This window comes from Canis aureus, chromosome 32 (genome assembly GCF_053574225.1).
Source record: "Canis aureus isolate CA01 chromosome 32, VMU_Caureus_v.1.0, whole genome shotgun sequence".
Classification (NCBI taxonomy): Eukaryota; Metazoa; Chordata; class Mammalia; order Carnivora; family Canidae; genus Canis; species Canis aureus.
The window spans coordinates 39,023,885-39,035,533 of NC_135642.1; the positions used below are offsets into that span (position 1 = coordinate 39,023,885).

The following is an 11,649-nucleotide window of genomic DNA, read 5'->3' on the forward strand; positions in this document are numbered from 1 at the left end:
AGGTTCCTGGCACACAGGCAAGCCACAGCCCTCCAGCTGGGAGTCCCTGCTGGAGCAGGCCACGGGGGAACAGGGGAGATGCCAGGCAGAAGACGATGAGGGTGTGCACGGGGGAAGAGGAGGCGATAAGAGAAAGAGATGAAAATGAGTGAGAAGAAGGATCACTGATGAAATTAAAGAGGAGCTTCCATGCTGAAATATGCTTGTTCTGGCCAAGAAGGCAGAGACGTTGTAAGAACGCAGGCTTTGTTGTTGTCAGACAGACCTGAGTTCAAATCACACCTCTTCCATTTATTTGCTCTACGTTGGTATGAGGATCTCATCACTCTCCCCCACATCCTTGGGGTGTCCCACAGCTCCATAGCGAAACGGGAAGACTCATGACATGTTGGCTGTCACTCCCAGGTTCCAGGCCTAGGGAGGACATCACCAACTGCTCACAGCATTCTTCCCTAAAACACCAGACAGAGCCTCAGAATCCTTCTTAACACAGTGCTCCAGGCAGCCACCACCAATTCATCACAGGTGGCCTTTAAGATAAAATGTTCTTGCCGTCCTTAGCCTTCCAAATGTCTTTAAATGTCACAATTGAGGCCCTATCTCTTCTTCCTGCTTACCTCCCAGCAGTCTTCCCTGCGTATTTCCGGTAAAGCACTACAGTGGATGGCATCTGTGCACTGACGTGACGGCGACCCTCACCAGACCAAGGTTCCTCGAGGGCAGAACCGTGCCTGTTCATACTGAGATGCATCCTACCCTTTCTCTCCAGTACTGCCTGGTGGCCCCCAGGCCTCTAGGCTCGAGGTCAATCTCCTCAGCTTGGCATTTGTGTAGTCAGGAGAGGCGGGACCGTGCTGCAGTAACAAACAGTCCCTCCCCCAACCCAAATCTCAGCGGCTCCCACAAGCTTATCTGTCACTCCGGCAAATCCACACCTGTCTAAGGACACCCCAGGCATGATCTGGTCTGTGTCGGTCCTAGATTTGGCGCTGCTGTGTTCCGGTGGCCCCTCCACACATCAGTGCGCATTTGTCTCCCTCTCACTGGGGAGGCTGAAACCCCAATCCTATTGCAGAGCGCTTGCTGGGCCACCTTGGAGCTGTTGTGTTTACTCTCCCCGCTGTCACGAAGACAAGGCCACCCACACCTGCCCTCGTCCAGCTGGCAGATGCTGATGGGTCCCGGGGTTCTGATGCAATGAGCCAAGCAGTGCCGTGGGGTTCAGAAAGAGGGGAGGGAGGCAAGGAGCTTGCCACATTCCCTTTGGCTCTCAGCCTCTCCACCTGCAAAGTGGGTTCAATGGCTCTTACCGCCTTGGGAGGGGACAAGGTTGCCTCTCCCTGCCTCTGGCAAGAATAATGAAAACCCAGGCAACCGGACACGGACACTTAGTTATACCTGAGGGTGCTGGAGGCCAGGCCTGCGAGCAGAGAGAAGGAAGAGCTGGGGCTTGAGGGTGGAAGCCCTCAGCCCGTGTCCGCTGAAGAGGAAGCGGGGCAGGGGAGTTGAAAATGAAGAAAGAGGAAGAAGCAAAACCGACTCATCTCCCTGGTTCCCCCGTACACTGCACTGTGTCAGAGGACGTACCAGCTCGTCCCCCTCTTTTCTCTTCCTCTTGGTGTCGTGGTCGGGCTGGGGGTGAGGAAGCCATATGGTTCCCCGGTGTGGTCACAGCCACGGTCGCCGGAGACTGGTTTTGGTCCCCTGCCCTGCCTGCATGGACGCGTTCCACGACCTCTCTGGCCTTGCCCCACGGCCACTGCCGGCGCTTCCCTCCCGGCTTCTGCTTCCCTCTCCCGGGTCCCCAGTCACAGCCCAACCCCCGGCCTGGCTTGGTCCAGCTGGCCCCTGACCGGAGCACAGACGCAGCCTGTAACCACATCTTGCAATGTGATTCACTCCATCTGTGGAAAGACTGATGCAATTGTGGGTGAGGAGTCATTTCTGCTGATGAGCAAACCGCAGCAACCCAATGGGGTGAGAGGGCAATCCGTGAAGGCCATCGGGACCCACCCTGAGAAAGGGGACAACGCAGAGCGCCCAGGCTTCCCGGAGCCACCAGCCACACCACGACCCCGGGGTGGGGGCAGGGGCCAGAGAACAGCCCGTGTTCTCCAGCCAGTGCCTGGCTGTCCACCTGCTGCAACGCAGCAGGCCTGGGGCTGGGAGGAGGGCAAGACTGTTAATAGGCAACGGCGGCCCTGCTCAAAGACACCCAGTCTTCCCGGGACTGCCCCCCTACCCCCGCCAGGTCATCCATCTTTCGCCCTGTGCAGTATAGAGCTGGATGTGGGAGATTCTTGGAGGACAATGGGCAACCATGAGCAGGAGAACCTTCTCTGGGTGCCGAGTCTGGTGCCTGGACCCAGATCAGAGCCACCGTGCTGCTCGCCACCCTGCCCTGGAAGCATCTGTGTCGACCCCTCAAGAATAAGCTCCCACAGCCAGAGCAGGTGCTCAGGAAATGTACGGAAGGAATCTGAAATCCCAGAGGCCCAGCAGCCTGCAGGCTGTGACCTGGCTCGTCGGGCACACTTGCCCTGGGTGCCTGACCTACCGCCCGTTTCCAGAGGCCGTTAAGCCCAGCTCGGCCACCCACCCAGTGAGCCCTGAGTCTGTCCCCCTGACTATGAAGGAGCAGACCAGTGACTGCCCTCTGTGGGTTCCAGCACCCCCTCCCTCCTTGGAGCTTGGTGCTGGCTTCCAGGACTCCGCCAAGGACCCTGTGGTGCCTCCCGACAGCTGGGTCCTTTCCCTGTGTTTCTTTTATGCCCCCACCTTCAACATAAGCTTTTCTAGACAGGGGCTGTGTTGGTCTAGAGACACCGGCCCTGCCGGTAGTCACAAGTCCTCTCTCCAGATCTTGACACATCCCTGCAGGAGAGGCATTGTTACCTCGTTCTGCGGAAGAAGAACCTGAGTCCTAGGAGGCCATATAATCCCCAAGGACACTAACAAGAGGCCGACCTGCAACAGGGACTCGAACCCTCTCCAAATTCCCTGCCCAGGATTCTGTACGGACTCTAGCCATCTAAACTAACTTCCTTCATGGGATCTCCTGGGGAAGGCCAAAGAGATGGAGAGCCCTCCAGGAGGCCCTGAGCAGAATGCAAATACAAGGGAGGCTAGTAGTTCACCTTCCAGAGCTGCGGGTCATAGCCTCAGGCCCACATGAGACATGTGCCACAGCCGGTCCTCGCTGCCCCTCCAGCTCAGACTGGAAGCCCCTGGGAGCACCACAAAAGGCAGGACTTGGCCACCAACATGCAAGCCTGACCTCTGGTGACCACACACTTGAACTGCATGGCCAGCCAAGGGGGCGGAAGAGGTCAAGAGGTTTGACACTCAGGGCCCCAGTGCCACAGACTTGGCCAAGTTCTGAGCAGCGCGGAGCCTAGGGGTCCGGCCGCGTCTCTGGCCCTCCGGTCCAGGTGGCTCTGGAACCCCAGACAACAGGGCCTCAATAACAAAACCCCTCACTCATGTGGCTCGCTCTTGGGGTGTGCTCATGAATCCTAAATCCCAGGCCACTTCACAGGCAGAGAGAGTATTAGCCCCTTCTGCACGGAGGCCAGAGCAGTGACAGAAATTCTCAAGTCCCGTCAGACAGGGAGTTGATGACAGGCCCTCTCCTTGAACCCAGATTCTCTGACTTTAAAGGCTATCATCCCCAATTTTCCTAAAAATCCCCACCCCCTGGGTCACTTCAGGCAAGAAAGCAATGGAGAAGCCTCGCCTCTAGGACACAATCCCTCCTGCCCACTTAAAAAGTGGATTTCCTCAAAATAAAACAAACATATTAAAATAAATGCATTCATTTAACCTAAGCCTGCGTAAATAAATGTAATTGAAGATAAACTACCTGCAAGACAGCTTCCCACCATCTCCCGGTAGCCCGCGAGCACAGGACGGCAGATGGGATGACATCGGGTCTCCAGCGGATGGACGAGACTAGGGGTTGCCAGATTTAGCAAAATAAAAATGCAGGATGCTCAGTTAGACTCGAATTTCAGATAAACAATGAATGCACCATGTGGGACATACTTACCCTAAAAAAGCATTTGTTGTTTATCTGAAATTCAAATTTAAGTGGCTGTCCTGGCAATCCTAGACTAGAGCCATCCCGGGGTGGAAGAAGGTGGCAGCTGGTTTAGGGGGTGCCTCCCTGACCCCCCTGGGAACAGCCCAGCACCCCCAGGAGGTGGGGAGAGGGGAGCCACTACAGGCCGGGGAGCCATGCATCGACGCGTGTCTTTCCTCGGGGATTATTCTGGCAAACGTGTGGGGGACAAGCTGAAGGGGGAAGCTGCAGGTTAGGGAGGGCCCTCGGGGCTGCAGGAAGCAGAGCACAGGGGTTTGCACGGGTTTGCACGCCGCTGCGGGCGGGGGTGCTTCTGGATGAACCCCGCAGGTGGCGCCGGCCGGGACTCCACCCTGACGGTGCTCCTTCCCGGTCTTGTTTCTTCTCATGTCAGTTCCTCTGGGTGCTGGGTCCTGCCCCCCTCATGCTCACACCTGCCCCTGCCCCCCCACTTCCTCTCCTCTCCTCCTCCATCCGTGGGCTCTTCTGACCTGGTCGTCCCTGCTCTGTCTTTGCAGCCAGATCGATGAGGGAAGAGGACGGGGAGCCACTGCACTGTCTTGCTCCCACCTCCCGCCCTGGGGACCCAGCCAAGTGACCAACGCCTGGCTTCCCTGAGAGAGGCCTCCCCCTCCACATGGGCCTGACAACCAGAGCAGGAAAGGCCTCCTGCCACTGCCTCCCGCCAACCCCACCTCTCCAATGGCCCTTTGGGAGGCTGTGGTCCACCCCTCCGGCCTCAGGGAGCACCTGGAGGACCAGAGCTCTAGGCCCGGGGGACACAGCTGCCTGCTGGGCAGTGCTTCCTGGCATCCAAGCCCCCCTTCTCCTGCTGCATTTTATTTTATTTTACTTTATTTGTTTTTTCATGAGAGACACAGAGAGAGAGAGAGAGGCAGAGACTCAGGCAGAGGGAGAAGCAGGCTCCATGCAGGGAGCCTGACGCGGGACTCGATCCCAGGACCCCGGGATCATGCCCTGAGCCAAAGGCAGACATTCAAGCACCGAGCCAGCCAGGCGTCCCTCCTGCTTCATTTTACACTAAGTTCCCCTGAGCTGAGTCTCAGAAGGTGGGGAAAACTGGTCTTCCCACTCCACCTAGGTCAATGTTTTCCAAACTTCTTCCCAAATTATGCCCCCATGAGGGTGGAAAGGGAGCTCCAGGGGCAGCCCCAGGACCACATCCCTTACTTCAGGCATACAAGTGTCATTCATCCTTGGTTTACAAAAGGAGCTCCTTGGGAAATTCTTGTTTCTTAAGGGATCCGCCAGGGAAAATATTCACCTGGATTCACTTGAACCCCGTGGGCGAGTCCACGTGGTGACACTTTGTTCTCTTGTGTGAAGACTCCCCGAGTTCAGCCTTCCCTACTCCCCACCCCAGACCCCTGCCCCCTCAGCTTTTATTTCCATCCTGTCTTTCTCCCCGAGGTTTACGTCCTGGTGCTGACTGCCTCTCTCTCTCAGAATCCCCACGGCAGCTCCCTAGCATCGCGTTGGCTGTGGGTTCATGGCCCATTTTACAGATGCAATCACGGAGGCCTGGAGGCAGCAGAACCCAAAGCGGATCCTGGGAGTCTGACTCTGGACGCTGACCCTCCCTCGGGGGGCTCCCACTGCATCCCCAACCCAAGCTCCTCTCCAGGGTCCCCGCCCAGGGCGCAGGAGTCCCCAGCCTTTGGATGGCCTGGCTCTTGCAGGAAGAGTTCACCTCAGAGCTGGGAGCCACCTGGGGGCTCCCCAACTTGCCTGTGGGGAGCTCCCCAACTTGCCTGTGGGGAGCCACCTGGGGGCTCCCTGTGGGGAGCCCTGTGGGGAGCTCCCCAACTTGCCTGTGGGGAGCCACCTGGGGGCTCCCCAACTTGCCTGTGGGGAGAAGAATGACGTTTCTGGGGTCTCGGTCCTGGACATCAGTCCCCGCGGGGCCTCCTCACTGCAAGCATCCCAGAGGCCCACCAGCTGTCTGTCACCTATTGATGGCAGGAGAGGAATGCTGGGAGACCGCTTCTGGCTGAGACGCCCAGGTCAATGCTGTTGCTCACCCTCCTGCCTGCTAAGGGGGGATGCAAAACCCTGTTCACAGCAGTCTATGGCATCCCATGCAGCCGTCCTGTGTTCCAACCACCAGAGACCCCAGAACCAGCCAGCGGCTCCCACCCGTTACTCAGCATCAAAACCAAAACCACAGATGCTCAAATGGTACCCACAGGAGTTCAGTTGAGCTGGGATGGGGCCTGGGCCTCCAGGATTGTTTGAAAGCTGCCCAGGTGATTGGCACCCTCTGGTCCAACCTCTCCCCTTCCCGAGAGGAGGAGACTGAGACCCAGACGGAGGAGCTGGTGACACATTAAAGCTAGGCCCCGGGACCGCCAGTCTGGAATCAGGTGTCTTCGCACCCCCCAAAGCGGTGTGCCCCACGATCGGCAGGCCAGGTTGCAAGAGGTCAAAGGAAAGGGGAGAAAGCCCACCCTGGTTCCCACCCCCGGATGGAAATGCTGGCCTTCCGTCCTCCGGAGCGAGCCACGTCTTCCTCCCTGTTGGATTCTTCTCCGTGAGTCAGATAGTGGGAAGGTGGCTGAGTAGGGAAGCAGCCGTTTCAGCCCTGCTGAGCAGTTCTGAGCACCTACTTTACGCAGACGTTCTTGCTAATTCTTTCGCTGGCGTTTTTCCATCGTTAAGATCTGGCATCCCTGGCCAGAATTGCTCCACGTCCTCCAAGAGAAAAACGCGAGCTGGCGTCCATCAGCGGATAGGTAGTGTGCTTCGTGTACATGATGAAGTATTATTCAGTCGTTAAAAAAAAAAAAAAAAAAAAAAAAGGAGTTCCTGCCTTTTGCAAAAACATGGATGGAGCTGCGGGGCATCATGCTGAGCGAATGAGTCAGACAGTGAAAGACATACACCGCCTGATCTCACTTACGTGCCATCTGCAAGCACCCGACTCCTAGAAGCAGAGAGCAGATCCATGGTTCCCAGGGCCTGGGGCCTGGGGCCTGGGGTCTGGGGGGTGGGGTAAGTGGGGTAAGTGGGGAGAGTTGGTGAAAAGGGTGCAAACCTTTCGTTATAAGGTGCGTAAGATCTGGGGATGGAGTGTGCATCCGGGTGACCACCCCGCGCTGCGTCCTGGAAGGTTGTAGGAGAACCTGACTGTCCTCGCCATGACAGCGACGTCGACAGCACGCCGATCACGGGAGGTGAAGCATGTGTCAACTAACCTCATTCTGGGAAACGTTGCACAACGCACGCACGTCTCGGGTCATCACTTTCTACATCTTAAACTTACACAATGTGATATGTCAATCAGGTCTCAGTAAAGCCGGGGGCGGGGTGGGGTGGGGGGGAACCCAAGCCAGGCTGCACCCCACTTCACCAGCCAAGCTCCTGCTTAACAAAATCCAAAAGTCCTGGCTTGGAACTTCTGTCTGACAGCCAAGGAGCTTCGATCCTCGCTCAAGGCAGGGAACGCCCGCTCGAGCTCCAGGCCTGGCCACGCCCGGCCACGACTCTGGGGGGTGCAAGCACAGAGCTGAGAGTGGGGACACCTGAGCTCTGATCACAGCTCTGCCCTCGTCTGCCGGGCATGTCATTTCTCTTCTCTGGGCCTCAGTCCCCCCGGTTCACGGAAGGGGAGGGGTTGAACTCGGCCCAGGATGTTTGAAATTGTTCCTCCCCGTGAAGCTGCGTGCGGAAGGCGCAGACAAGGCTGGACCTGGCGGCGGCAGCTGCAGCAGCAGCCAAGCGCTCAGAGCTGGGCACACACAGCCCTCCCGACTCCCCGGAGCTTCATTCCGGCTGATGCAGCCCCCCCTTTTGCTTTTGTCATCCTGGGATTCGGTGCAGAGCAGGCGGTGGGGGGCAGAGAGGGTGGTAGTAAGAGACAACTCAGAAGACACCAGAACATCTGTGCAGCAGAGTCCAGTGTTCCTCTTTTCCAGAATGACTAGGGAAGGAAATGTCTTACCCACTTGACATGACTCCTGCAGCTAAGGAGGTGACAATGCAGCCCTGGAACACTAGGGTGAGGGAGGGGACAGTGGGGCAGCTGGGGCCTGGCAGCAGGCTCAGTTCGCCTCCAGATTTCCCCTTTTCTGCAGGGTGTGGGCCAGGGCGCCCCTCCCCTGGATCGCCCCACGCCCGCCCCAGGGTACTGCGGCCTGCTTTCCAATCGGTGAGGTGGGCAGCTGAGAGCTGCTAGAAGGCCTAGAGAAGTGATGCACAGGGCCCGGGGCCGGGGAGGGGGGGCAGCAGCAGTACCTCTCCAGCAGTTACTACCTGCCAGCTGTGGTTTTCCGTGTTGTTATTTTGTTCCCTTGCGGTTTGCAGGCTCCTTTGATTGGGTGGGGGCAGGGGAGACTCATCGAATTCTTAGAGCCCGTGGAAACCTCATCTTAGAGATAAAGAAAGAAAGTGAGGCCCGGAGACAGAAAAGGCCTTGTGGTGAGTCAGAAGGGAGCTGGGCCCAGGACCAAGGACTGCAGAGTCCAGGGGAGCCCTCCCCGCAGGCGGGGCCCCCGCAGAGGTTTCCTCCTGCTGCTAGGCCTGGCGCTGGCCCGCGTGGGCACGTCCTCCCACACGCCCTCCGCCCACCAGCCGGTGGTGCAACCGCTCACCCCTAGGGACGCCCGGATTCCCGAGGCCCGCTTTGGGGGACCCCCCCCTCTCGGAGCACGTCCTCTCTTCCCCAGCGGAGCCGGGCCTGTAATTGCACTAACTGGCCCCTGGGGAAGGGGGAGCCCGGTCCTCGTCCACATGAGTCAGGTTTCCAGAGCAGAAACCTCAGGCAGAGCCACATCGCACAGCCTCGGCCTCGTCTGCGCTCCCCACAAACCACTTCCTGCCCGTTCCTGGCACCGCCAGCCCGAGGCTCCTGGCAGCTGCACAGCCCCGGTCCCTGCTGCTCCCCCAGCCCCAGCCCAGCCCCAGCGCGCTGCACCCTCCTTCCCACCCAGGCGCACGGGGGCAGGATCCGCCTGTCCAGGGGAAGGGCCACCAGCAGGGTCCCCAGGGCCCTGGAAAGCAGCCCCACCCCCAGCAGACCCCCACCCTGGCCGTTCACAAATCCTCAGCCGCCGTAACCTGTCCTCACCTCCTCCGTGTCTGCCTGCGGTGGAGGGAGGAAGGGAGATGCCAGGCTGGCGGCCCCTTGCCTGTCCCCCCGGGGCTGGGGCCCAGCTGCACCCGCCTCTCCACGGGACACCACAGGGAGCACACAAGGAGCACTGGCTTTGGAGTGGCGCAGGTGTGAGTCAAGTTCCTGCTTTGTCATCGCCCTTTTGTGAAGGCTTGTGATCTGGACTCCAGCTTTTTTAGCCTAAGTTTGGCCACCTGTAAAATGGGGAGCACGGTATTACCTCTTCCACATGTGACGGGAGCCGAACCAATATATACACAGTCCCCGCGGAGCCCAGCACACAGTAGATGCTCAATAAACATGAGCGTGACAACAGGGGCTCCGGTGAGGTGACGACAGGCAGCACAGGGTTGAGTCTGCCTTCCAGTGGGAGTCAAGAGGCCGGATCCAATCCCAGCCCTGCCTCTGACTTGCTGTGTGGCCCCAGGCCTGCTGGACCACCTCTCCGGTCCTCATGCATAAGGGTGGCGACCAGATGGCTTCCAGGGTCTTCCCCAGCTCTGAGACTCCAGGACAGGGGCTTGGGGCTGATAGGACAGTGACACTGGAAAGGATGGAGGGCAGTGGGATGTGGTCATCACCATCATCGTGCTGATGGGACAGTCTATCTGTGACCGCATGGGCAGGGCTGGGGAGGCACACCCGCTCAGAAAGGGCACAGGAGGCAGCCCCAGGAGTGGGTGATGGCCCTGTGCTCAGCACAGCGGGCACCCAGCACCGCCCTCCACCTGGCTGGCCTCACTGGCCCGTCCCCAGAGTCAGGCCCGGTGGGTGGGCACCGAGCGTCCTCGGAAAACCCCAAGCCCGTCTCTGCCTTTCGGAAGCCTTTGCCAGGGAAGGACAGACTTCACAGTGCATGATCAGTAATGAGGCTAATAATAACAGCACACTATGACTTTATTCACCGCTCGCCCCAGGCCGTGCCAGTGTTGAGCCCTTAATGAGCATTATTCCATTTAATGCCCTAACAACCCCAATGAGTTCATCCCAACCATTATTTTGACTCTGCAGTTGAAACCAGAGAGAGACTAGTCCCTGGCTCTGGGGCAAATAGCAGAGGAGGGTCAGCCCGCAGGTGCAGGGTAGGGCCCCCAGGAGAGCAGTGGCGGGGGGGACGGGGGGACGAAGCACCAAGGGGGCCCAGAGGAGAGGATCGTTTTTCTGTTGGGGGGTCACCAAGGTGTCCAAGGTCAGGTGTCCAAGACGTGAGGGCATTTGAGTCAGCTGCCAACAGCACTTAGCTGCCATGTATTGGCCGCTTGTGCCCAATATTGCCTGCTTGTGCTCTCCTGCCCTCCAGGAGAGCCGCTAGGTGAGGGTCTCATTTAGCTCTCACCCCCCCCCATGTGGTGCGCACTATTATTATTATTATTATTATTATTATTATTATTATTATTCCTTTTTCTCCGAAGCACGGATGGCCCAAAGCCTTCCCCAGGACAGGGGGAGCAGAGGCCAAGCAGAGACAGCAGATTAGAACACGCCGGGCTCAGGAAGGAATGGTGGCTGAGTGGCTGGAGTCGTGGGCCCACAGGGCAAGCCGGGCCCCAGTCCTGACGTCACCCCCAAACACACACACCCTGCAGAGAAGGGACCAGGTCCTCACCTCACACCAGAACTTGGCGTTGGAGCTTCAGGACCTCCCCCTCCCAGAGGCAGGCTGTTGCTCATCTTGTGTGTCACCAAGCCCCATCCTAACAGATAATGGGGCCCCTAATCCCCTCACACCCAGAAAGCTGGGGAGAGGCTGGGGTGTCAGGCCTGGAACGCGTGCCCCCCAGGAGAGTCGGGGAGCCTCCTTCTGCCTTCCTATCCGAACCAGTGGAGCAAATGCCAGTGGGATCCTTTTTTTTTTTTTTTTTTTTTCCAAAACACAGAGTAAACAAGGCGGGAAAAGGGATTAGGTCTTTGTTTCCCTCGACAAAAGTGGCCAGAAAGGCAGGGCTGAGAATGCTGGAACCCAGGCTGGCAAACAGAAAATTAGTGGGAGATTAATTTCATTGTCTCACCGCGGGGAGTGAAATCCCGTACATTAAGTATAGGATTAAAGGGAGATTAATTTTCCATCTAACCAGGCTGGAGGGAGTAGCCTGGAGGGAATTCACGGGGGTTCTGTGCCTTTGGGGTGCAGGGGGGCCAGTTTCAGTGCAGAAGAAGCGGAGTTGGTCCAGGGGGGAGAATGTGGTGAGACAGGACAGGTCGGGGGGGGGGGGTGTCCCACTAGCTGGGAGGGAGACACTGAGCTTCTACCAAACTGGAGTCACTGTGGTGGTGACCCCTTTATTAGGTTCTCCATCCTGCAAAGTCCTGCTCAGACCCAGTGCCACCCTAGTCACAAGCCCTTTGTGTACCCATTCTGTCCTTCCCTCCTTCTAACTGATAATCACATTCGTATTATAAATACATGGTCTGTCCTGTATGATCTTTGTAGCAGATG

At 58.1% G+C, this 11,649-nt stretch overlaps 1 long non-coding RNA gene across 1 annotated transcript; it reads right to left on the minus strand.

Moving 5' to 3' along the window:
• Window positions 1–4,496: 4,496 nt before the first annotated feature.
• Window positions 4,497–8,014, minus strand: LOC144303477 (uncharacterized). Its single transcript, XR_013370526.1, has 3 exons — window positions 7,137–8,014; window positions 5,910–7,025; window positions 4,497–5,810 (listed from the first exon to the last, which is right to left on the minus strand). It is a non-coding gene; the product is annotated as an uncharacterized LOC144303477 (long non-coding RNA).
• Window positions 8,015–11,649: the final 3,635 nt, after the last annotated feature.